We start from the raw sequence: 25411 nt of genomic DNA on the forward strand, positions 1-25411 counted from the left end.
CAGAGAAAATATCCCATGATCTTTCCTATTTTGCTGAGTCCAAAGTCTTGTACCTAATTCACTTTCTATCCTATATTGCATTACCATCCCATACTATCTTTTTATGTCTCTCAATCTTATACATTTTACATTTCTTTAGTGAATTTCTTTTCTGAGTCTGGTAATCATAGTTTTCCAGACCCACAAAGAGAAAGCTGCATGGTCCCTCTCATCTGTGTTTCTTAATTCTTTCTGTTCTTTCTCTCAAGACGCTCACTTCCTGAGCCTTTGAAGGAGGGGTTCATATAAATGTTACATCCAATTATTTGTGAGTCTGCATTAACATTACTCATTGCAATAGGTTTCCTCAACCAAAGTTAAGAGCAGCACAAATCTATGGATATAAACATTTAGAAAGTGGTTTGATGACATAACCATTTAGTGCAATTGTAAGATTACTTCTATGCTATTCCTAAATTTAATTTTTTTCTTTCTATCTTTCAGTCCTGTGATTGAACTTAAAGATTCACATGTACTAGGCAAAGTGCTGTACCACTGAGCTGTATACATTCCTACTCCTTTGTAGAATCTTAAGCTATGTGTTAAAGCGTATTAAACAGTAGTGAACCACACACACTATATTATAGTTCATTTTATTAATGCATATCTTATAAAACAACTGTGTGTGGGGGAAACTGACCAAAGTATGAACTGAGTGTCCTGCAAAATCAAATTTCTCATACCCAGATGGTCTTTTGTGGTGCTATCCTGCTACATTAGCCTCATCTCCATGGCAACCTAAGTGTAGCACATTTTGTCACTTGATGCTTTCTTGCAGAGCTTCTCACAGGGTTATCTATCTCTCTGTGTATATTTCCTTCATAGAAATAAGTACTAGAACCTGTCCAATCATTCACGTAGAAAATTGCCCATTGCCTAGGAAATAGCTGTATGGGCAGGAAGCAGGAAATATGGCTCCAGAGAACTTTGCAAGAGAGAGATTTATAAATAATAGTTCAAGTGATAGAGTGCTCAGAGGCAAAAGTTTTTGGAATACCTGAGGTGTCCACAATCTTACAGGTTGTGATGTATCCACATAGCCATTTTAACCTTCCTGCTAAAGCTGTATTAATATAGCCTTCAACATTGCCACTTGGTGTTTATCAAGCATGATAAAATAGCTCATATCTTTTATCTTTCGCTTAATAAAATGTCTCTACTGACTAAGGCTTAGTAGTTCAGGGATCTGATTTTCTAGAGCAAAAATGCTTATATGTGATAGACATAAAAATAATCAGGGAGATAGTGTTTGTCATGACAGCTGAGGCCTGAGTTCAATCCCCAGAACTTATCAAGAACAAAGACAAACAGGTGTAGTGGCATATGCTTACAATCTCAGTGAAGGTGGAAACCAATGATTCTTAGGAATCATTGTCCACCCAGTCGAGTCTAACCAGCAAGCTCCAGGCCAATGAAAGATACAATTTTAAGAAACAAGGCGGTCAGCAACTGAGGGACAGCAGCTGAGGTTGACCTGAGTTCTGTGTGCATCAGCGTGTGCACCCCCCCCCACACCCACACATACACCTATAGATTCTCTTTGCTAAGGTCACAGTAAGAACACCCCTCCTCCAATTTGATTGTGAAATGCTATTTGCTTTGGATCACTTTTTCTGCTTTTTAATTAGAGAATTAAAATTATCTTTAATTTTTTTCTGTGTGGTTTGGGAATAGTTAATTAATGATTCCTGAAATGCTATAGACGGAGTTGCCTCATCTCCTAAAAGTTTTATGTTTGGGGAGTTTTTAAGTAGAAATAGCCTCCCCCTCACATTACACAAGAAGAGAGAGGGTGCAGTATCTGTGTAGGGATGATGTGCTCTAGGACCTGAGTTTTGTTAGACTTATATAAATGTTCCTCAGTTCAGTCATTTGATAATATAGCACAAGAGATGAAGTCCGTTGCCTCTTTTTACACTAATGGGAGGTGGCAGCTGTGGAATTTGAACACAGGCCAACTGTGACTCTGGAGAGTATCAGTAGTGTCTGGATTGGACGTGTGACTTGCATACAATGCTGATCCTGTAGAGAGGGCGTAGAGGAGGGTCTAAGTGCAACCTTGCCATATACTTGGCCCTTATGTGCTGATAAAGACAAAAGATCAACCTGGAGAGAAGAATCTGAAGAACAGAGATTCCAAAAAAGAGAAAGGATGTTGAGCAAGTGTAATAGCATTCCAAGTGTTCCCAGATTTGATAAACCCTTTTATATTTTAGAAACGTAACAGGGAGGAGTTGGGTATGTCCTGCATGAAACAGGCCTGAGGTGGGGAGAGCCCTCATGTGAATATTTAAGCAAACTTTTAAGAAAGGTTACCAAGCAAAAATGCTTGCAGACTAGATCCAGGCACTATTCATTAACACCTAAAAGATTTTTCATGTATCTTACAAAGTATAGTGCTATTTATTTTTTATCGTGGAAGAAGAAATATATTTAAAAGCAAATGTACCTTATAGGTTGAAAGAAACTGGAGACAAGGTGGTGCCTGTAGATTGCTTTTGTGTGTGTGTGTGTTAAAATAAAAACAACCATCTGAGGTGTATAGTTTGGTGGCATTAGGTATGTCTCGTTATTGTGCAGCTATCGCTACTGTCATCTCTAGAACATTTCTTTCCTTCCTAGAGAAGCCAGGAACACCTAGTCTGTCTTCTACCTTAGCTGTTTATAGGCACCAGACTGTTCACTCTGTTAGAGAATTGTGGAAGGCAGAAGACACAGGGCGAGTATTTTTTTGGCCAAAGCATTTAAGGTTTTGTTCTTCAGGTTGTTCTTGTGCTCCACAGGACCCTAAGGCTTGCCTGGTTGGGCAGCTTCCTTGATGAGGTTGAGGCACATTTCCTCATACCAGTGTCTCAGAGAAGGTGAGGACCATGCTATGATGGAGGAAGGTCATTGGTTAAATAATAAAGAAACTGCCTAGGCCCATTTATAGGCCAGCCCTTAGGTGAGTGGAGTAAACAGAACAGAATGCTGGGAGAAAGAAGCCGAGTGAGGAGTCGCCATGATTCTCCCACTCCAGACAGAGGCAGGTTAAGATCTTTCCTGGTAAGCCAGCTCATGGTACTACACAGAATATTAGAAATGGGTTAGATCAATATGTAAGAGCTAGCCAATAAGAGGCTAGAGCTAATGGGCCAGGCAGTGATTAAAAGAATACAGTTTCCGTGTAATTATTTCGGGGCATAAGCTAGCCATGTGGGCGGCCGGGTGCCGGGGACGCAGCCCCGCAGCGCTTATTACAACAGAGTGGCACCCAACCTGCTAATGAACTCCACGTAAAACCTGAGAGGACTTAAAAAGGACACAGAGACAATTTAAGACAGCTTTTTGCTGTTTGTGGGTTGCGTGCGGCAAAGAAATTGCCCTGACTCAGCAACAGGAAAAAACTGGCTGTTTTAAAATGCCGGCTTTCTGGGCTGTGCCGCCATCGCGATCTCTGTCTGGCTCCTGCGGGAGACAGAGCTTTTGAATGGAGCATTTGGAGTAAAGTGCTATGATTTGTTTGATGGCAACTAGACTCACTGTGTGCCTAAAAGGAAGTCATTTTGTGCTGCGGCTCAGAGGCACAAGCAGCTCCACCATGCTACTGGTACAATGTACAAGAATCAGAGGCACGAGCGGCTCCGCCATGTTGGACTGGGTGGGGCAAGCAGGCAGTACCTGTTTTTGACCTAGGAATGTCACAGCTTAGATTCTTAAGCGCTTAGCGATTTAAAAGCACAAAACAAAGTGCTCCTGGATAGTAAAAAAATTACAGATTCACAATAGAACTGATTCAGACACTGTTGAATGAATGTATGTAGGCTTGAGACATAAAAATTTTTTTTTAAATAATAAAGTTAATGTCTTAAAAAAAGGGTAAAGTCTTTAAAGAGACAGAGTACAGATAGTTATAGATTAAAAAAAATAAAAAAAAAATAAGCCACGTAAAAATGGAAAATTCACAGAGAGTCTGGATTCTTTGTATTATTGTGTTTTCTTTAAAATTTTTGACTGTGAAGGAGCTAACTACAGAGAGACATTTCATTATATGGGCTGCCAAGCTAAACCAAAATGGATACAAGGGTATTATGATTTCAGAATATGGGTCTAAGGATATGATGCTTTGGAGAGGGTCTTCTTTTGTTTTCACAGAGGATGAGACTCTGTGGATTGCGTCTATACCAATATGGTATGATAGACCACGCCCTCCTGAAAGGTTGCTGTGAACACCTTCAAAAAATTACTTCACTCAACTGCCGACTGAGATGACCCTGACACACAGGTTACACCATAAAAGATCTAAATACAGCGCCCCCATTCAGCAGAAAGCAGTTTGGAGAGAAAAACTGCGCCCATGTTCCCAAATATGGTTTATAAATGTTCTTTTACATTTAAAGGGGGATATGATATAGGTATGAATAATTTGCATTGATATAGATTTTAAGGTCAATTTTGTTAATGTATATGTATTTCTGATCTTGATTAAGGTATTGTGATTGTGTAGTTCATTTAAAAATGTAATGTATAATTAGGAAATATAGGTTGCTAATGGATAATCATAAATAATAGTCAAGCTTGTAGTCACGTTAGTTAGATTTTCTAGATATATAGAGATATATTTCAGATAAGCATTCTTCATATCTTTCAAAGGCTACAGAATATGGCATTTAAGTGTTTTAATAACTTAGGGCTTTTCATGATAATGAGACACGTCTGCTCCTGGCAGCACCAATCTACTTCAAGAGGAAGATGGGCATCAAAGAGGATCCTTATGGAGTTTGATAGCCACTTGGGCAAGAAACTGTTCTTGCCTGGACTGTTACATAAACTGGACACAGAGAACCCGCAGAAAGAGGACTGCTAAACTTGCCTAAAGGTGAGATGGTTTTTCAGGGTTCCTGACTCATAAAAGAGTCTACGAGACATTCTGCAGGACACAGCAGAAAGTGACTGAACTGTCTTTGGAATTTTCCTGCTTCATGAAAATGTCTGCTGAAAACTATGGGCCTGTAGGCTGAAGACAGATGCCCCAACGGTACAGAGAAACTTTGGGTGACTGTCCAGGCAGCGAGATGTCTCTGTCATTTCTAGAGTTTAAAGTATCTTACTTCTTGTTTACTTAGGTAATATTATATCCTTCTGGAGTCTTTGATGGAGTTAAAAAATGGATAGATAGTTATAGTTTTCCTTAGTTATGATAAAATAGATATAAATATTATAACTGTAATTCTTGCTTGATAACTGTTTTGCTATGTGGAATCTTACTATGTTAAAATGAAAGCCTTTCTTTTTTGTTTAAACAGAAAAAGGGGAAATGATGGAGGAAGGTCATTGGTTAAATAATAAAGAAACTGCCTAGGCCCATTTATAGGCCAGCCCTTAGGTGGGTGGAGTAAACAGAACAGAATGCTGGGAGAAAGAAGCTGAGTGAGGAGTCGCCATGATTCTCCCACTCCAGACAGAGGCAGGTTAAGATCTTTCCTGGTAAGCCAGCTCATGGTACTACACAGAATATTAGAAATGGGTTAGATCAATATGTAAGAGCTAGCCAATAAGAGGCTGGAACTAATGGGCCAGGCAGTGATTAAAAGAATACAGTTTCCGTGTTATTATTTCGGGGCATAAGCTAGTCGTGCGGGCAGCCGGGTGGCGGAACACAGCCCCGCCACTCTTATTACAACAATGCTATTTTTAAAATTCCCCTTGGAACCTACCTCCAGGAGATACGAGTTTGTAACTCAAGTGGGAATGGGCTTTGTATTTCCACACACATTGATGATTTCAAAAACACACTATATGTCTCTAACTGTACCTTTTACCATAAATACAATGTGGTATTTGCTTGTTATTTTGTCAACATTCTGGATTGCAGTAGTAGTGATTGCATAGATGCTGTTTTTGGTTGGTTCTTGCTTTTTGCTGAATGCTAGTTCTGGAGGAACAGTGAGGAAAAACAGCAGACAAGGTTACCATGCAAAGGACTCTTGGCACCTTGGTGTTTTTCTTTTTTTAAAATTGTTTCTTTTCTCTAAAATATCTATTGTGGTACTTAGAAAGTAGGGTTTTTGTGCTTTGATTCACAGAGTGATTAGCTTTGAAATCATTTGGTTATGTGTGTCACAGATCTGCCTTATTCCATACACCTATAAAAAACTTTTTAAGTGTTATTTTACTAAAAAATAACTTTCTTACAGTGCAATTGTAATTTTTGTAAGAATTTTGTTTTAGGGACTGGGGATATTGCTTAGTTAGTAGAGTACATTTGTCCAGCATTCACAAAAGCCTTGGATTCAATCATAATCACCACATAAAACCAGTGTGATCATGTAATCTCAGCACTTAGGAGGTGGAGGCAAGAAAATCAGAAGTTCAAGGCCATTTTTAGCTTCGTAGCAAGTTCAAGGCCAGCCTAAGTATTTGAGAAATTATCTTTAAAAATGTTTTAAAATTGACTTGCAGTTAGTAAACTTTTATTGTTTAACTAGGGGAATGGACAGAAAGAACAGGCTATGTCAAACCTTAAAAATAAAACATATGATCAACAGTAATTTTATTTTACTTTTTGTTGAGTGGTTAGGCGTGTTTTGATACTGGGTAGTCTGGTCTGGCCTTGAATTTTCTCTGTTGCCCAGGCTTTCTGTGAATTCATAATCATTCTTCTTAACTTTCCCATGTACTAGGATAGCAAGTGTGTGTTGCTATGCTCACTGGAACAGTGAATTCTTAATACTCTTTTTATTATGCAAGCTCATTATTTTCAAGTACAGATGAAATGATTATGAAAATGGTAAAGAATACCAATAATTAAATGGTTAATGTAGTTACTCTGTGATGTGTTTATTTCAACTGGTAAGAAATGCTATAAGCTTTCAGTAGATAAAATGCAAAATGACATGAAAGATGATTCAGAGATAGTGTATTTCACTAACAAACACATGAAGTTTTTTATCTTCCTAATTAATCACTTTCATTTTCTTTTGTTGGTAATGTTTCTTTGCACATATAGTTACCAATTTTCATGATAATGCATTTCAAAATCTTCATATTAATGTAATATTTTGACAGTATTAATGACCATCATCATCTTGTTAGGTTTTTAACTTTAATTAAATTAACAGGGTTTATTCCTTTCTGGATAATATTAAGGTTTGTAAGGTTTTTTGGCTAGATACTGCCCCCTTCCACTGAAAAAACAAGAACTAAAACAGAAATCATGAAATACAGAAGGGTGGCTGTGTTGACTTGGATTTTAGAGAGGAGGAAGGCCTGATGATTTCAACTTCAAGAGTCCTAAGTCCTTGTCCTTCTGCTGGCTCCTGTGCTGGGTTGATATAGAAGACAATCATAGCCCTTATTTAGTGAAGAAAGTCTTTAGGAAATATTTTTCTATCTCTTGAGTATTACAGACTAGGAGCATGAAGATTTGGAGTAAACTGTGAGAGAGACCTGCCACATTACATGGGAAAGAGTCTCAGTTGTAGCCCAAACAGGAAATTTATGACTGCCTTTGTGTTTATTAGTCACTTCAGCATCTGGTATGTTACTTAGCTTTTCTCAGCATCATCTCCAGTGTCCTCTTTCTTTGTTATAGTTCAGAAAAAAACAAGGGGCCTGTTTGTAATGGATGTGACATTGTTTCTTGGGATGTTGTGGCCTATTTTATAAGCTAAGGGATGTAGAGTACTTACAGCCAGGACAGTCTAAATGCTTCTTTTATTTTGTAGCTTCTTTGGGAATTAGCTGCTTTTGTGAAGGAAACATGTATGCATTGATTTTTTTTTTTTGTTTGTTTGTTTGAGATGGAATCTCATGTAGCCTAAGGCGGCCTGGAACTCTCCTTGAGACTTAGAATGACCTGGTACTCTTGACCTTCTTGCCTTCATCTCTGGAATACTAGGGTTATAGGAGTGTGCCACTGTGTGTAGTTATGATGCCAGGACAGCAATTCTTATTTAATGAATGTATGCTAAAAATCAGTTTTAAGAAGAGTGTGTATAGCTGCAGTTGTGGAGACTATCCTGCCAAAGCAGGGGATTCTGCCCCAGTTGGGGCTGAGGAGATACACTATGGTTCCTGTTTCCTCTCGATGATTTTCCTCTTGAGCAGTTGAGACGGTCAGGGTCCCTCATTGCTTGATCAAGAAAAGTGAGACTTGACCTTTAAATCTGGATAAATGTTTCCAGTTTGTAGGTGTTTAGTGAAAACATGAGCCCATTGTACTGATTGCTAAGGATTAACTAAAATTGGTCCCTTTTTTGGGGGTGAGGTGTTGTTCATCTTATGTCACTACAAAATATGTGATATTATAATGACTTTTGTAATTCTTTCTGGGAAAAACTGTTAAATACTAGCCAGTGATTTTGAAAAAGATGTTTTTAAAAACATTTAAAGATAGAGAACAGAATTCTGTAGTAACTTGAGAAAAAGAAAAGGTTTGATATCTTCATCTTCCCTGTTTGAATTTCACTTTCTCTTTCCTGTCTGTGCAGAAGCTCTTTGCTGAAAGAAGGTTTAACCAAAACTGAGTCATAGGTTTCACTTCCGAAAACACATGTATAACTGTCTTTCAGCACTTTTTCATCATGTCTTCTACCTCAACAGGGTTCCAGGATTACAATTACTGAATTGTGAATTCCACGACTGGCTGTCTCAGCACCTGTCCTGAAATCAAATCCTCCCAAAACTTTCCTTAATGCTATTATTAATAGGAAATGGAGTGGACTGGGGAAGGGTGTGGCAGATGTAAGAATCTCATAGAGGCTGGAGTTCTTGTAAGAAAAACAAGAGGGAGGGTAGAGACAGGGAGAAAAAGGGCCTGTGATGACAGATTGAAATGATGCTATTACAAGCTAGGGGAGGCAGGAAAGGTCATTCTTTGGGGCTTTCAAAGAAAGCACATACCTTGACATTGGACTTCTGATTTCAGATCTGAGAGAGAAGACATTTTTGTTGTCTAAACACCCAGTCTAAGAGATTTGTGGTATAGGCCCTGGGGAATATCATACTTCTGAAAACATTCACACTCCAATCATGACCTGGGACAGTTTACATGAGGGTGGGAGAGAAATGTTGCACCAGTGTCAAATGCCAACATATTTCTATCTTTTGGTGAAAGGCTTCTAAGAATAAGCCATTATAGCAAGTATGATGTATAGCATCACATTCTTTATGTCACAAACAGCTGTTTCTTGAGAAAAATTTTTTTTTGTATTCTCTTGAAATACACGGTATAGAAAGGTTGCTTGTGAGTGCGTGGTTCAAGTTGGCCCGACCCCACATAACCTCTGAGGTTTTATTATGGTTCATCTTAAGTTTATTCTTAAATTAAAAAAGAAAAAGGAAACATAAGTGTATAGAAGGTAAAGAGAGTATAGTCAGCTGTGAAATACTAATATTAGGCTCTTTATGACTGTGTTTAGGTGTCTCATCACTGTACTGTAAAGAATAGCCATTGAATGGCTTAAGATATGATGTGTGAAGGAAAAAATATACAGATTTGCAAGGAAGCTCTTAAACCAATCACTCTACAGTGCCCAAGCCAAGTGTTGGCCTCACTTGGGATTCTAGATGCAGGTGATTTCAGTGTTTAATAAGTTAATGTACTCAAGGAATTGAGGTCTAATGACCAGTTAGGAATTTGAGTTAGAGAGGAGCTCATGGGTTAAAGGATACAGAGGTTGACTGTCTTTATTATCTCTGGTCTTTTTGGCTCCTGTCTCTTAATGGTTTTCTGTGTCTCTGTTGCCATCTTCTGTTTGTCCCTAATCAAGAAGGGATGATTGTTCAGCAAAAATTCTCATCTCACACTGTACCCTGGACTGGCTGCCTCAAACTCTGCTTAATCCTCCTGTCTCAGCCTCCTGAGGGTTGGAATTAAAGGAGCACACCATACACTTGTAACTATAATTTTTTTCTTTCTTCAGCACACAAACATATTAATATGATTGCTCACGACACTATTGATTCTGAAAATTGGATAATTTGAGGGGTTTTTTTGGTATCTTATCATTTGAGAATTTCATTCATGAATACAATGTTCTGTTCTAAACCTTCCTATTTTCTCCTCTACTAATTGAAAGTATAATTTCAACGTAAGAATTTGAATATGTTTAACTTTTACTTCATCTTCCCTCTGCTCAGCTATGGTGAGAGCTGTTCTATTTGTTATAAGACTTTATTGAGGGACAGAGTCACTTCTGATCCTTTCATATATATGAACATTAAAATCACAGAATCAAGATTTAGAAATTTCTTTAAGTTGGATGAGTGGATGGGGATCTCTGCCATGATATTGACGTCAGTGAGTTTAATCATGTTTAGTTCAAGAGGAAAGCCAGCTGTGAACTTTGCTTAGATAATGATGTTCCTTTATTACCCAATGAGAAGAGTTTCCTTGGTAGAAAAGAAGTTTCCAGATTTTTTTGTTTTTATTTTGTTTTGTTTTCCTGCCAGGACCACTTCTGGAAGTTATTCTGGACTTATACTGTGAGACTGCATCTTACAACAGAGAATGATGGGTGTTTAAAAACCCTGGAAACTAGTTGTCATATGACATGGGAATCTCAGCCCACCTGGAATATTTGAGCTGGGGCACACAGGGCTCCTTAGAGAACCAGCTAGAGCAAATGGATGGAAGTTGCTGAGGAAGGACTTCTTGAGATTCACATTTATTAAACAGAAATCAGGCTCCTAATGGAGCAGTTCTTTACTGGAATGGCCCAGAGATAGCAATGCTTTGTAGTAGATTGCTGTAAAGTGGAAGACAATACACTAGGTTGCTCCAAGGCTTCTTCTGGTCTTATAAAGCTTTTGAAGCATCTAGATCAAGAAGCATGGTGGTTCTAAGAATGCCATGTAGTTCTTAGAGCAGTGGCCCTCCACACTCTAGGCTAGATCTTTGTCTAGACTTTGTGGAGTCTCTTGGTACCTTTATATACCTAATTTGTCTATAAAGTCAGTTACAGTACTATAAATAGATAAAGCTGATTTCTCAAAATTTTTAGTTAAATTATAGGGCACTACTGGTAGAGCTTGGCCACTTATACCCTGCCTTTTTAGTAGAGTTACCTGCAATCTTATATTGATGTCTTCCTCCCAGTATGTCTTTTTCCTCAACATTGGTGTTCATTTCATGGCTTTTTTGTTTGAGGTCTTTGGAACCCGTTTTTAAGCACTCCTTGAGACCCATACACATGGTGGCCTGACCACAGGTGGCCAGTATCTGTTGACTTCCTGATTTTCCCCCAGCCGTATGGCAGACCCAAGAATTTCTTGCATCCCATTGTTAAAGTCGTTTTGGTCTCTACGATAGGGTAGTTACAACTTCTGCTTTCCTATACTCTGTTGTGCCTCTTTGCTGCCAAAGTAGGTTCCAAGGAACAACAACTGGACTGGGGGCTCTTGAAACTTATAGCTGTTACTTGTTACTGTCATAAAGTCTGACTGCTTTATTTCTATTAGTAGCATTTGAGCTTACCTTCTTACTATTTTTGTTACAATCATGTTTTAAAACTGACTTTGATGTCCTGTTTACCAATCCCTTGAGCACACTGGTCAACCTCACATAAAATCAGATGTTTTCCCTGCCCCCCTTTAATTTTTCCATCTAGCCTTAAGTTCTAATAAGAACAGCTGTTGTGAACCGGGCACTTGATGACTCTTCTGTAAATAAAGCTGGGATCCTAACTAGTGGCAATTGTTTGTCTCTGGGAATCTGGAAAGCTACTTTGAATCAAGCCCATAGCAAATGCACAGGAGCTAAGGTTTTCTCTGATTGTTTGGTATCTGTTTAACACCTTTTAGTCTCTAATCACATGTCATATCTAATCATACAAGAAGAAGTGGGATTGTGGAATTAAATACCATATGGACTAGCAAGTCAAGGAATATTTTGGGCTATTATTTAGCTGGGCAGATGTAGTCAGACTCAATTGGCAGTGGTCATGTGGCTTTGAAGAGCTGGTGAGTTTGTTAGCTGAATTTGGACAGAGCTATATTGTCTAACTGACAACAGTAGAGATTAAATATCTTGGGCACAGGGTGGGGTGGGTTAGGAGGAAAACAAGAAGACACTTGCTAGATGTGAAGCTGTAAATAGGAATTGGTTAGCCAAGAAATTTACTAAACCTTTTTCTTCATACCAGTTTAAAGCCATCACAATGAAAACCTTTTGAGGTTGAATTACCTTGGATTATGTGACTGCTTAATGAAAATGACAGCCAAACTCTTCAACATCTTCCTGATAGAGTCTTCTTATTAACGTTTTCCTTTTCTACCGTGTTGGTGATCTTTCCTCTCTTCTCCCCTGCTAATCCACCTCCTGGGCTTATTCTTAGCTTCTGTATACAGAGGTGTCAGTAAAATAGGCTGTTTTTAGAAATATCTTTCATGTCTCTTAAGGATCGAAACAAAGAAGAAATCCACTAGGAAACACATAAACAGTGAAAGATACCCGAGAACTTGGAGGGTTTCCTCCATTCCCTCTGGCTTCATGATAATTTCCTTTTCCTTAGATGTAAAAGCTTTCCTCATCTCTGTAAGTTAGAATTGTAAACAGAGGCAGTGCTTTTGTGTCTTGACCAATAGCCAGGAAGGATAGAGTTAGACAGAATGATCAAACCAAGGACTTGGATGAGGAGGGGCAGAGTCAAGAGAGCCGAGAACAGCCCCTAAGAAATAACATGCCGGCAGACTAGTAAAGCTTATTGTGAGTGTATTTTATGACCACAGAGTTCCCTCTCTTTTTACCCTGCTCCCAGTGTTCTTGAAGAGTAGTAAGTGCCATACTTGGGATCATACATTTGCCCAAACTAATGGAGCCTTGTATTAGTCTTCCATTCTGATAAAATACCTGAGAGAAATCAACTTAAATGAGAAATTCTTTAATGCATGGTTTCAGGCCATGATTAATTGTCTTATTTGATTTAAGATCTATGACTTGGCAGTATACTATCACATAACTATTTGTCAAGGGAAAGCTGTGTACCTCACAAGAAAGCCAGCAAACAAACAAAACAGAAGAGGCCTATATATTCTCTAAGGCCATGCCTCTAGTGATCTTCTCCAATTAGGCTATACTTCTGAAAGTTCTTACCACCTCCCAATAACACTTCAAGCTTGAGACAAAGCCTTCAATACAGGAAGTTTTGGAGAACATTAAGAAAACTCTTACACATTTATTGTGGTTTTGTGATCCCTTGTTGTATGACTTTCCTTATCCCCCGTAGGGCACTGATGACAGATCAAAGAATTGATACCATTCAAGTCTGTCTTAGTAAACTAGTGAGTTTCTTAGAAATATGTACAGGAGCATGTATGCCCAAGGGTACCTACATCCAAGAAAGCCTACCCCAGCATTGGTGACAGCATGTAAAAGTTGACTTCTGGAGATGCTGCATCACTTTTGAAAAGTTTGCTGCAATACTGGTGGGAAGAGTCTCTTCTCTGTTTATACAGCCCTGGGGAGGGACCTTTTGAATCTTGTAACTTTCAGGATCTTTTTTTGTTCAAGTGATTATCACAAATGTATTTTCATTCATAGATATGAGCTTTATAAGTTCATCAACTTCTTGAATCTTATGAGCCTCTCTCCTCCTCCAGTTGTGTGTGGGGGTTCTGTTTCAGTTAGGAAGAAATAGGCTACACAATGTCCCTGATATAAACTACAGGAGTGGGATAATAAGTTTGTCAGTGTAGATTCATCATTTGTACAAATGAGATTTCTATATAGGCACAAGGTGAGTATAAGCAATCTGTGTACTTGGAAGTAAATTTTACTATGTATTTTAAAACTACTCTAAAAATAAAGTATATTTATAAAGAGAAACCCAACCATATTGCTAGCCAGATAAAATCTGTGTGGATGTGGCCAGTGTGTTCTGGATTCTCTGTTGACATTCGCGTATGTAAATTATTCACAATTTGAACCCGACCCTAACTAATGGAGAAGTTAATCACAGTATCAGTTGCTTCAGGATTACTCCAGGCCAAGATGCTTTTCTCTTGGCTTCTTACTTTACAGGTCAGGTGACTTCCATTGTCACAGTGCCAGCTACAGCAGTATTTACTATTCTGAGAGCAAGGCTAGCTGAGGCAGATATGAAACTAGAACTCTCAGCTTTCCTCGTGGTGCCAGGGATAAATTGCTAGCCAGATTTTATTATTTTAAGCAGATGAGCCAGTCTTTGGCTCCACTTGCTCCTGCCATAGCAATAATTGCTTCAGATCCTTATAGAGCCATCTTGACTTAGACAGCTCAGGGATGTCTGAGAATTTGTATGTTCTCATGTTCAACAAGTTCTTACATAGAGGGTGGTTGGTCTCTAGTCCCTTCATGGGTACACTGACTGGGTTGGTCTGTTAAACACCATTCTACCCTTAGAATCTTGGTTGTGATTTTGAAAACTGTATGTGAATATTTACTTATTCTAGTTGTAAATTTAGGTCATTTGGGTCATCTTGCTCAGCCTTAATACATGGGGAGGTGCTTAGTCTTACTGCAACTTGATATGCCATGTTTTGTTGATACTCATGGGAGCCCTGCCCTTTCCTAACAGAAATAGAGGAGGGTTATATTAGGGGATTAAGGGCAGTGACTGGGAAGAGAGGAAGGTGAGGAAACTGTGACTGGGATGCAAAATAAATACATTTTTATAAAAGGTCACTTGGATTTAAATATTTGAAAATGCTGAAATTTAAACATTCATAAATTTGCACATTGCATTTATGCAAAGTCTTAACACTTCATTATTTATATTAAATCTTTCTGGGATTTATAACCATTGGTAGTGTATAACATTCATTTAATTAATAGTTACTAGCAAGTTTAAATTTGATTACTTGAATTCACTAAATTTACAATATAAAATGTGCTTACAAGTTAATGTCACCCAGCACGTGCCTTTATGGATGAATATCAATTACATTATCCCACATACAAACTTACTTCTGTTTTTCCATCTTAATCATGTGATTTTATGCACATATTTGCCATTATTAGAAAAATAGAATGGGTTTTAGTTTTTATGTTGTTTCTGAACTCTCATTCCCCTTTTCAGTTTTACTCATGATGATTTTGTTAGTGTATCTCAGAAGACAGTTTCTGTGTGGTATTCCCAACATGTTGGCCCCAGTGTCCGTGTATTGTCCACTTTTGCCATGCAGGTCCTGCTCTCTCATTTCTTTTAGCAGCCCTAATTCAGAGAGAGTAGCACTGTGTGAAACTGTACCTCCTGAGAACCTTATGGTGGCAGGTAGCCGCAAGCATGGCTATGTAGCTGTTTCTATTAGCTGAAGGTCCTACTTTGTTTGTCACTGTATCCCTGATGCCTGGGACAGAGTGGGCTATCAGAAATAATCACTGAATGAACAGTGGTGGAAACAAGTAAATTCATAACTCTGGAAAGTTCAGAACTGATACAAGCTTGGGTTTGTCTCTTTTTAGTGGCTCAATACTACACTTTAATCTCTGAGGTTGCACTTTTGTTTTTTCCCTCATTGGTGTAGGCTCATCCACATCTGTCATGGCATAATTGCCAACAGCCTCAGAACATACTTTCTCTATGTCTTCTTCAAAGACCCATGCCACAGGCTGGTGAGGTTGGCTTAGTGCTAGACAGAGGGCCATGCCAATACCAGGGCCAAGAGAACATTAGGTGTTTGTATACTGTCCTGGGTAACAGACTAGCCTCACTGTAAATGGTTTGGCTGCAGGATGAAGATGTATACTTAGGAAAATTTGCATGCTAGTAGCAAAATAGGAAAGAAGTAGGCATCGCATGAGCAATTTAAAGTGTATAGTTAATTCTATATGTAGAACTTAGGTATTAGGTTATTGACACAGACAAATAATGAAACCACTTTGAGACTTAAGGTATATTGATCTCAAATGGTCTCTCTTTCACTTAATCATGACAGCAATTTGCCTACAAGGTACAAAGATGAAGACCAAGTCTGGATGTCTTTGCAACGTAGACGGGTTTGTATAATTTAGTAACTTACTTATTTTGGATCTTGCTAAAACATTTTTGTCCTGGGGAGATGGCTCAGGCACAAGGAATTCAGTTCAATCTCATCATCCACATAAACAAATGAGTGTAGTGGTGTGTGCTTGTAAACCCAGTGTTGGGGAGGTAGATACAGGAAGATCACTGAGGCCCTCTGGGCTGTTAATCTAGCCTAAATGGTGAGTTCCAAGCCAATGAGAGATCCTGTTGCAAAGGAGGTGAATACATTCCTGAGGATTATATCAGAAGTTGTTCTCTAGTCTCCACATGAATATGCACACATATTTATATGCTCTTGCACAATATGAACATGCATGATGTGTGTGCATCGCGTGCATGCACACACATATATACACAAAGATTTAACAGAAAGTTTAAATTCTAGTAGATCTTAATAGACTTGTTGAAAGGATAGTACACACACATTTGATGGTCTCTGTTTCTGGGAAAGACTAGTCATGTTCATGTGTGGAATATTGGAACTCAGTGTCTGATCTGCTGAGGCTTCTATAACAAAGTAACACTGACTGGATACTAAAAAACCAGGAAGGAGAAGTCTGAGAGGACTAGGTGATCTAATTAGGGCATCTTTAGGTACAAGCGGACTAACTTCTCGCTATATTGGCTTATGTAGAAAGGTGGCAGGGTACTCTCTGGCAGGCCTTCTATGAGGATTCCATTTGTGGACTGTGAATGAACACCGTTCCCCATAAACTCAGATATTAGAACTTAGTCCCCAGTCATGGCAATTTGTTGAGAGGTTTAGTTGTGACTTTGCTGAGGAAGTGGGTCACTAGAGACAGGATTTGAGAGTTTAAAGTCTTGTTCCACACTTCCAGTTTGCACTCTCTCCTCAGTGCTTGTAGTTGAGGATGTGAATTTTCAGCTTTCTGTTCTGGCCATTATGCCTTCCTGCCATGCCTATCTGCTGCCATGCTTCCCTGCCATGATAGACTTTTAACTTTCTGAAGTAAGCCAAAATAACCTCTTCATTCCCTAAGTGTCTTAGGTCATGGCATTTTATTACAGCAACAGAAAAGTAACCAATACAGAAGTAACTAACACAGAATACCCTCATGATATATCTCTCTCTTAAAGTTCCTGCTTTCTGTTATCATGGAAGGCTAACATTTCAAAGTTTGGTTTCTCTGAGGATACAAACATTGAGAACGTGACTGGCATCTTGTTTGTTCACAGTTAGGTAACATTGGAGATGTAAATCTCACATATCTCCTTCAGGCCATAATGTGGAATAGCACGGGGATTACCACATTGGGTTTTATCAAATGGAAAGAGTCTTGATAATAATGGATATTAGATGTCTGACCATCTCTGCTTATTATGAGAAGTATTGTAAAGATGGAGGGGCAGTAGCAAGAGACTACTTAGAAGCTCGGAGACAATAGAGATCAAACATCTAAGGTAAGCCAATGAGGGATGTTCTCTGAGTGGGTGGCAGGGTGCTGACTGGTCCTATGGTGAGTCTGTACTTACCATCACTTGTGAGCCAGTGTGTTTCAGTAAGTGAATAAATGTGTTGCTTTAACTAAAAAGTTAGAGTGTCTTCATAAAAATTGTCAAAAAATGAAACACATAGAAAGGAAAGAAGAATGCCTGAGACTTTACATCACTTTATGTTGCTTGTTTCCCATGTCTGTTTTCTTTCATGCATATGATGGAAGGGCTCAGTACTGCTCACCTACCAATGATCCAATGATTTGAGGTTCTTGGAGACTTTTAAAAATGAAGTACGCTTAATAGTACATTAGGGATAAGTAGTTTTTCAAGTAGAAATACTTGTTTATTGATTCATTATTTGACTCTCCTTGCAGGATCTAGAGTCTTGTTAAAATTGAGGTTTAGATTATCTTTTTTGCCTTGTGGCACACATCTTTAATCCCAGCACTCAGGAGGCAGAGGCAGGTGGATCTCTGTGATTTTGAGGCCAGCCTGGTCTACAGAGCGAGTTCCAGGACTGGCTCCATAGCTACTGGGAAACACTGTCTTGAAAAACCAAGCGCCCCCCACCCCCCGCCAAAAGAATCTATTTAAAGCTATAAATAAGAACTCATGAAAGCTGAAACACTGACATCAGGGAGGTCTAAAAGCAGTAGAAGCAATGTGTCCTTCCTGGGAACTTTTGAAAGGCTCTGCAGGGATGTGGGCTGCTATGGCACCTTGAATAGTCTTCCTTGTTTCTCAGTATGAAAGTCACTGGTCAACCTTGGTCACCTACCTGAATGATACCAGAGCCTGGACACAAAACATAACTGGACACAAAACAAACCTATACAGTAATGGACACAATACTGATGCCCATTCTTCCTGTCTACCATACTTCTGAATTGTCAGGTCACTAGACTGTAGATGCTACTTGTCAATTTTCAAGTACCCCAGACCTATCAGTGAGTTGTTAAACACATAAGGCTTAAACCAACCATCTTGATTTTTCATTTCTGTCACTCCTCCCTGGATAATAAAAACCCACATTCATAATCATCTAATTCTATACACTGCCGTTCCTGTGACAGGGAGGCCAGAGAGCAGAGCAGGAGCTAGATCTCCAGTCTTACCAGAATTTTCAGAATGACTTCTCTGTTTGAGAGCTTGGAAGTCACTCTACTTGGTTAGGTGGTCTGAAATGCCTGCCCTGTCCCCAAATTGAGCAGTCTACTTTGGCATCATTTTTTTTTTTTAATAGTAAAGTGAAATTCAGCTCCCCTGTGGCCTTTCATTCTGTGTTTAGTTTTTAACTAGTGATGAATGTTTACCAAAGTGTGTGAAGGCAGTGAGATTTCATTGTGAATCCATTGCAGGCTTATTCCTGGGAGGAGGGCTAAGTGTTTATGTTTAGATGCCTTAGACATCTTTTAAAGCTACTTTCTCATACCAGAAATCAGCGTGTGTTTGAAAAATCACTTTTGAAGTACCTAGGAGAAGGATATGATTCTGCTGAGAAAATAATAACCATGTATTAAAAATGCCAGACAAAAATGTTGCCAAACATTTTATATTTAATGCCAGACAAAAATGTTGCAAACATTTTATATTTCCTATTCTTTTATCCTTTTATGGTTATTTTGGCATTAAAATTTTAAAAGATTTTGTGACAGTTTTGATTATGGTCAAATTACGATTACAACTAAGCTGCATTCATCACACTTTGAGTAACTAATTTCATTATATTATTTGTTAAAACTTCCTGAGGCATTTTGCATGGTTACCTAATTAATGTTTATTGCTTTGCCAGAAATAACTTTTTTTTCATTCAGAAATCAGAAATGAAACATTCCCTTTCATTAAATGTTTTTTTCTATGTGCCTTTTAATTTGTGAGCCTGGTAATATGATCAACTTGTATCTTTTGGGATAGTTCTTGTTTAATATTGATGATCTGGTTAATCATAAAATATATCAACTGATTTTCTTGGAAGTTAGTATTTGCTTCTTTGTTTGGTGGGAACTCTTGAGACCCTAATATAGGGAAAACAAAACAAACAACAATCAAACAGCATCTTCTTTTTATTTTATGAAAAGATGAACTTAAAACCCTTTTGTGTTTTGCTACTTCTCTTGCTACAGAAATGAGGTCATTTCAGGCACTTAGACTCCTACTTCTTTTTTCTTTTTCTCTCTGAATTTAACTTAGATTCCACCATTTTCATAGTTGGAAGTAAAAAGTTCTACACAAGCTACAAAATAAAAATTGAAAGTGTAGATTCCCTATTATCAGAACTAGCAGGATAAAGGATACCAAATGGGAATGTATGAGAGCTCTCCCAACCTGGGTCCAGACTACTGGATGCCAGTCAAGAATCTCAGCCCTGCAGGAGCACAAAAGGAAAAGGTTAACAATAGAATAAGGGTGGGATTAGGGAGTCACAGAAATAAAGCAGAAGGGAATTACCCTGTTTTCAAAGGTTCTAGGAAGTGAGGCACTGCCTGGAGGATACTTGGATGGGTACATGGTGGACTTCATGAATGGTCTGAATTTCAGGACCCTGGTACATGTTAACAGACGCTACTATGTAGGGCTACTGTAAAGACTGATCAGAAGATCAGAACTGTCCAGACATGAAATGGCATTGTATTGTATCCATGGGTTTCTGTAAATAGTCTTCTTTCTGACTAGGATATTTAAGTGCAATAGAACTCAAGGAAATAATGTAACTTATGAGTGTCAACAGGCTTCTGTGGCAGGGACCTAACATGGACCACTAAGAGCAAATAAGACCTATAGAATCACCTGACCACTGTGCTGTTCTAATATTCTTGTAACATATGCTTTAAGTATGGTGTAAACATTATTAGGTGACACTGCCTCATTAGTTCTGTTTTCTGATTGTTAGGACATGTCGCAGTTTGTCTACATCCCACACCTGACTTTGTGTATCGCTGAGTGTGCACACTTTTACAATACTTTCTGCAGGTAGTGGCAGTGGAGGTGGCGGTGGCAGTGGTGATGTGGTGGTTCTTCTACATTGCTTGCTTAGCTATAAGGTCTGGAGATAGCTGGGTGGAAAACTCTGTTAACTTTCAATGCTTTATAAATGCATTGTTTGCACAAGATTTCATTTTTCTTATAGTCTTAGCTAAGTCATTTTATTTAAATAGTTTTATAAACTATCCTGCAAATGCATCTACCAGTTAGAATCATGAATTAATACTTTGTTTTTATTTATTTTTCAGAAGGAGTACTATAAATTTCACGATAGTGAATCTTGGAGATAGTGGCCATTTATGTGTTTTCTGGTCCCCCCACCCCCGTGATTAAGTTTAACCACTTTTACTGTCAAGATGTGGGAACAGAATAATTTATAGGATTCAAGGTTAAAGGGATGTTAATTTCGCTTCTTTGTTAGAACAGTTGGTTAAAACCTGTGCACAGGGGCCTGTCCCTTCTGAGCTCAAAGTCATGAAATAGAAACTTGCATCTCCAAAGAGCAAACATAGAACAAAAATAGTCTTCCCAGAACCCATATTTGAGTGTGAGGGTGGCATTCAAGGAGATCTTCAGGTTAGTTGTTAGTATATTCTGAACTTTCAATTTACAAATTTTATTTTTCTTGTATGCTGTTATTTGTCCAGTACCTGTTTTCCTGTCATTAGTTCCTCAGTGTTTTTCTTTGATGAAAATCTAACCACAGTTTCTAATATTAGTGTCTAACCAGATACTAAGGTACATTGTTCTTGAAGGACAGTCAGCCAGTTTACATAAAGACTCGAATACCTGCGCTTATGAGACCTAGACTAGGACTTTTAGATGTCGATTCTTTTAGCAGTGTGTCTTGTCAGCAGTTGACCCACGTCTGTAGGGACAGAAGGTGCTGTTGTGTGTGTGTGTAAGGATGTATAAATGATGAATGTTTTCCTCTGTCTTCTTAGTTTATGAAAACTCAAAAATGGGTACAGTGGCTCCTATCTATCACCCTAGAATTTTATAAATGCTATGCCAGAAGGATTACCTTGAATTTGAGGCCAGCCTGGGTTTCAGAGCAAGACCATGTCCATAGAAAAAAAAAGGGAGTTTGCAGGCTTACAAAAAATTAATCAATATAAAACAGTATATTCATTTTATACTTAGAAATTTATTTTTACAATCTTTTTAACTTTCAAATTAAGTTTGAATTAATAAGATGACAGTGACACCAGAACAAAACAGAAAAACAAAAGAAAGCACAGGTATTTATTTGTGGATTGCATTTTTAAACTTTCAATCCCAGGTACTTGAAGAAGGCAAACTTTTACATATAGAAAATGTGAAAAAGCCCATTAAGTGTATTTGTTCTACATTTTAGATATTTGGGCTATGCCAATGTGTCCTACATCATAGGGATTGCTCTTTGACCACCTTGTCTAAAGCTAGGATTACTGTATTGGACACTCACTGTCAAGTCACCAAGATAGGAAATACCTGTAGGGGATAAATTATAAAAATAACAGAAGATGCTTGCCTTATTTTATTGCCACACAGAGGTTAAAGGTGGGTTTAATTTGTTTTTACAGCTTGAAAATACTAAGGCTGCAGATATAGCTTAGTGGGTAAATGACTTTTCCTTGCAAGCTTTAGGCTCTGGGTTTGATTTCTAGTGAACATTACATAATTGATTAAATCTTTTACATCTAAAATTTATTTCAGACATCTTATGTATGTGTGAGTGTTTTACTTGCATCCATGCGCATGCCCAGTACCTTTGGAGGTCAGAAGATTTCATTGGAACCCCTGGAAACTAGAATTATGGATAGTGATGAGTCACCATGTGGGTGCTAGGAATCAAATCTGGGTCCGCCACAAAAGCAATAGGAACTCCTAACTTCTGACCCAACATTCTCTCCAGACCCATTACACTCACTAATGTTTAAAGCAGTTGTGTGTCAGCACTTCTATTTCTATTTTCAGCCCCAATTTGATATTCCCTGCAAGGAGATTTAGAATGGTGATATGGCTGTGTTGAAGTGATAGACTTGAGTAGGACTAATGCTTTGCAGAAAACAACTTTTTCTAGTAGGAATCTGGGTAAGATTTACAATCCAGTAAATCTTTTTCCAAGTCTGCTTTTCAAAAGGATCCATAATGGTAAATATCCATGAGATATGCAAATTAAGAACCTGAAAGAAGTTTCCTAAGTAAATGTCATGCTGTTTTGTTCTTTTCTGTGTTTAACAAGCTATGTAGGACAACATAGTAATAATACATTTTGGCTGGCTACTTTACACTGAGTCTAATACTGTCTTTCTCACAAGAACTCTTGTTAAATCTGGTAGCCAGATGCATTTGAAAATAGTTTAATAGCTAGTGAGGATACAGTTAAATGTTAGTAAGTGGAACCTCACTTTCACACATTCACATATATGGGAATACACTGTAGGCCTTGAACTTCTATATGACCAATGTGGCACTACTGTGATTGTAAACATTTAGAAAAATAGCCGGGCGGTGGTGGCGCACGCCTTTAATCCCAGCACTCGGGAGGCAGAGGCAGGCGGATCTCTGTGAGTTCGAGACCAGCCTGGTCTACAAGAGCTAGTTCCAGGACAGGCTCCAAAACCACAGAGAAACCCTGTCTCGAAAAACAAAAAACAAAAACAAAAACAAAAAAAAACAAAACAGAAAAATGGTTTTTCTATTGATGAGCACTGGCGTCTGTTGCTCTTTACTGCCCCCTAGTGGTTAACATGGGACTAACTTCTGTGGGTTGTCTATTGGGTCTATTACTTCCCCCAATACTAGATTTCAGTAAGTGTGTGTGTGTGTGTGTGTGTGTGTGTGTACACATGGATACTCTAAAGATAGTAAGAAGGTTTTAAGTGCTCTTAAACATCTTGACTATATCAAGTTTATATGAAAATATGTCCAGAAGGCAATTAGACTTAACTATGCTAAAAGTTAATGTTGAGGAGAAAATAGTAGATTTTTGATAAAGCATAAAAAATAGTGGCCTGTCCTGTGCCATGTGACTGAAGACCATCTCCCACAATTCTGTGCAGTATGGATGATCTGAATATGGTCATTGGCTCATTTTAGATTCTAATGATCATTACCAACTTCATGAGACTTTTGGAGTTATAGAACAAGAGAAGATATTAAATTAAGGAACTTTCCAGATACATTGGGCAGAACTTGAGGTAGGTGGGCTACCTCAAATTGGGGAAATGAGATACTATCTCATATTCTTTGCTTTTATGTTACTGAAAAGCTGGTGGTCTCATAAATTAATATATTCCAAAACATTTTACCTAATAGTCACAAGCTGTTAGATCAGACACAGAAGTGGGCAATGAGTGACGCTAAGTGATAGATATAGCTCTAGATAATTTGGCTTTGGGATTTGCATCCTTACCAACTCTCCTCCAGTTAGTCAGCCTTGTATAATCTTTAGTGTACGTGTACTTTTTCCCTGGAAATTTTATTTTTTGTCTGTGCTAAAATACAAGAGTTTTTAAATCTACTTTATCTTTGATTAAGCAGTTCTACTGTTTAAAATGCCAAACCTCACTTAGTTTTCACACTATGGTGATTTTACTGCAGTATATTTCCAAACTTCCCTGGTACAATTGCATGACAGAACACAGGTTCTGTGAACTAGTGGAATAATCAGAAAGAGAGGAATGGCTTTGTTTATCTTTATGTGGGATGAGCACCTGCAGTTTAGGACACATAAGTATGTTAAAGGAAAAAGTTTAATGAAATTAGTGAACTTTAGCATATAAAACCATACTAACCCTTGTGAGACTGAGACTCTAGGACACAATGAGCAGGTTAAGATACAAATCTGACTTCATTTTTATGCCATAAAACCCATTATTTCTTTAAATAATCATCTATAACATTGAGGTTCCTGTGATTTATGCATTTGTTGAATGAAGGTTCTGTTGTATAACACCTAGAACCAAGATAAGGGTTCAGTAAGATTTGCTATTGTTAATGTTTTAAAGATTCCCAAAAAAACATATGACAGGGCGGTAAACTTGTGGGAAGTGAATTTGTCTCAGTTTTATTTGACTTTCGCTGATTTCTAAGCCTGAAGTAAAATTGTGAATTTATAGGCTATTCCCTCAGGTATCAAGTAGTATATTTAATTGTCATTTATAAAACTTTCTATTGAAAAGCCTTTATCCTTACTCTAATTGGTCTTTGTTTTACATCTCAGTATATTCTTAAATTGTATTACTTAGATTACTGATGGGGCAGAGGTAATGCAAGTCTTTTGCTCATCAACTTAGTGACATCTGATGACAGTTAATTGCCGCCAAGAGGCATATTGGATCCTCCATAAGGATCCAATGTAATGTACTATCTATGTCTCTCTCCATCCCCACCACCATGCACAGTTCCTTCCTCCAGGAAGAGACTTTGATATAAGCATTCTGTCAGAACCCTGGGTTCGAGAGCCCATAATACTTAATCATCTCAGAATTCCCCACAGCTCTTATTACTACGATTGTATCCAGTTAGTGCAAAGTCAATGTCAATGCTATTCCAATCATTAGAAGCCTACTTGCATATAGACAATCTTGACTGACTGCATTCCTGTTAACTATGACCTATTGTCTTAGTTTGGGTTTCTCTTGCTATGAAGAGACACCATGACCACAGCAGCACATAAGAAAAACATTTAATGGGGTGATTTGCTTGCAGTTTCAGAGGGTCAGTTCATTATCATCATTATGGGAGTATGGTGGCGTGCAGGCAGACGTGGTGCCAGAGTAGTAGCTGAGAGTCCGTATATCTTGCAAGCAACAGGAAATGGGCAGTATCTTGAGCGGAACCCCCAAAGCCTGCCCCCCCCCCAGGGACGCACTTCCTCTAACATGGCCATACCCACTCCAACAAAGCCACACTTCCCAATAGTGCCATTTTCTTTGAGCTTATGGGGGCCAACTACA

The 25411-nt window shown here is 38.3% G+C and overlaps 1 protein-coding gene across 6 annotated transcripts in view; it reads left to right on the forward strand.

Moving 5' to 3' along the window:
- Dip2c (disco interacting protein 2 homolog C) overlaps positions 1 to 25411 on the forward strand; it is a 359742-nt gene that overhangs the window by 148026 nt on the left and 186305 nt on the right. The gene's annotated exons all lie outside the window — the stretch shown is intronic.

This window comes from Chionomys nivalis, chromosome 13, assembly GCF_950005125.1.
Source record: "Chionomys nivalis chromosome 13, mChiNiv1.1, whole genome shotgun sequence".
Classification (NCBI taxonomy): domain Eukaryota; kingdom Metazoa; phylum Chordata; class Mammalia; order Rodentia; family Cricetidae; genus Chionomys; species Chionomys nivalis.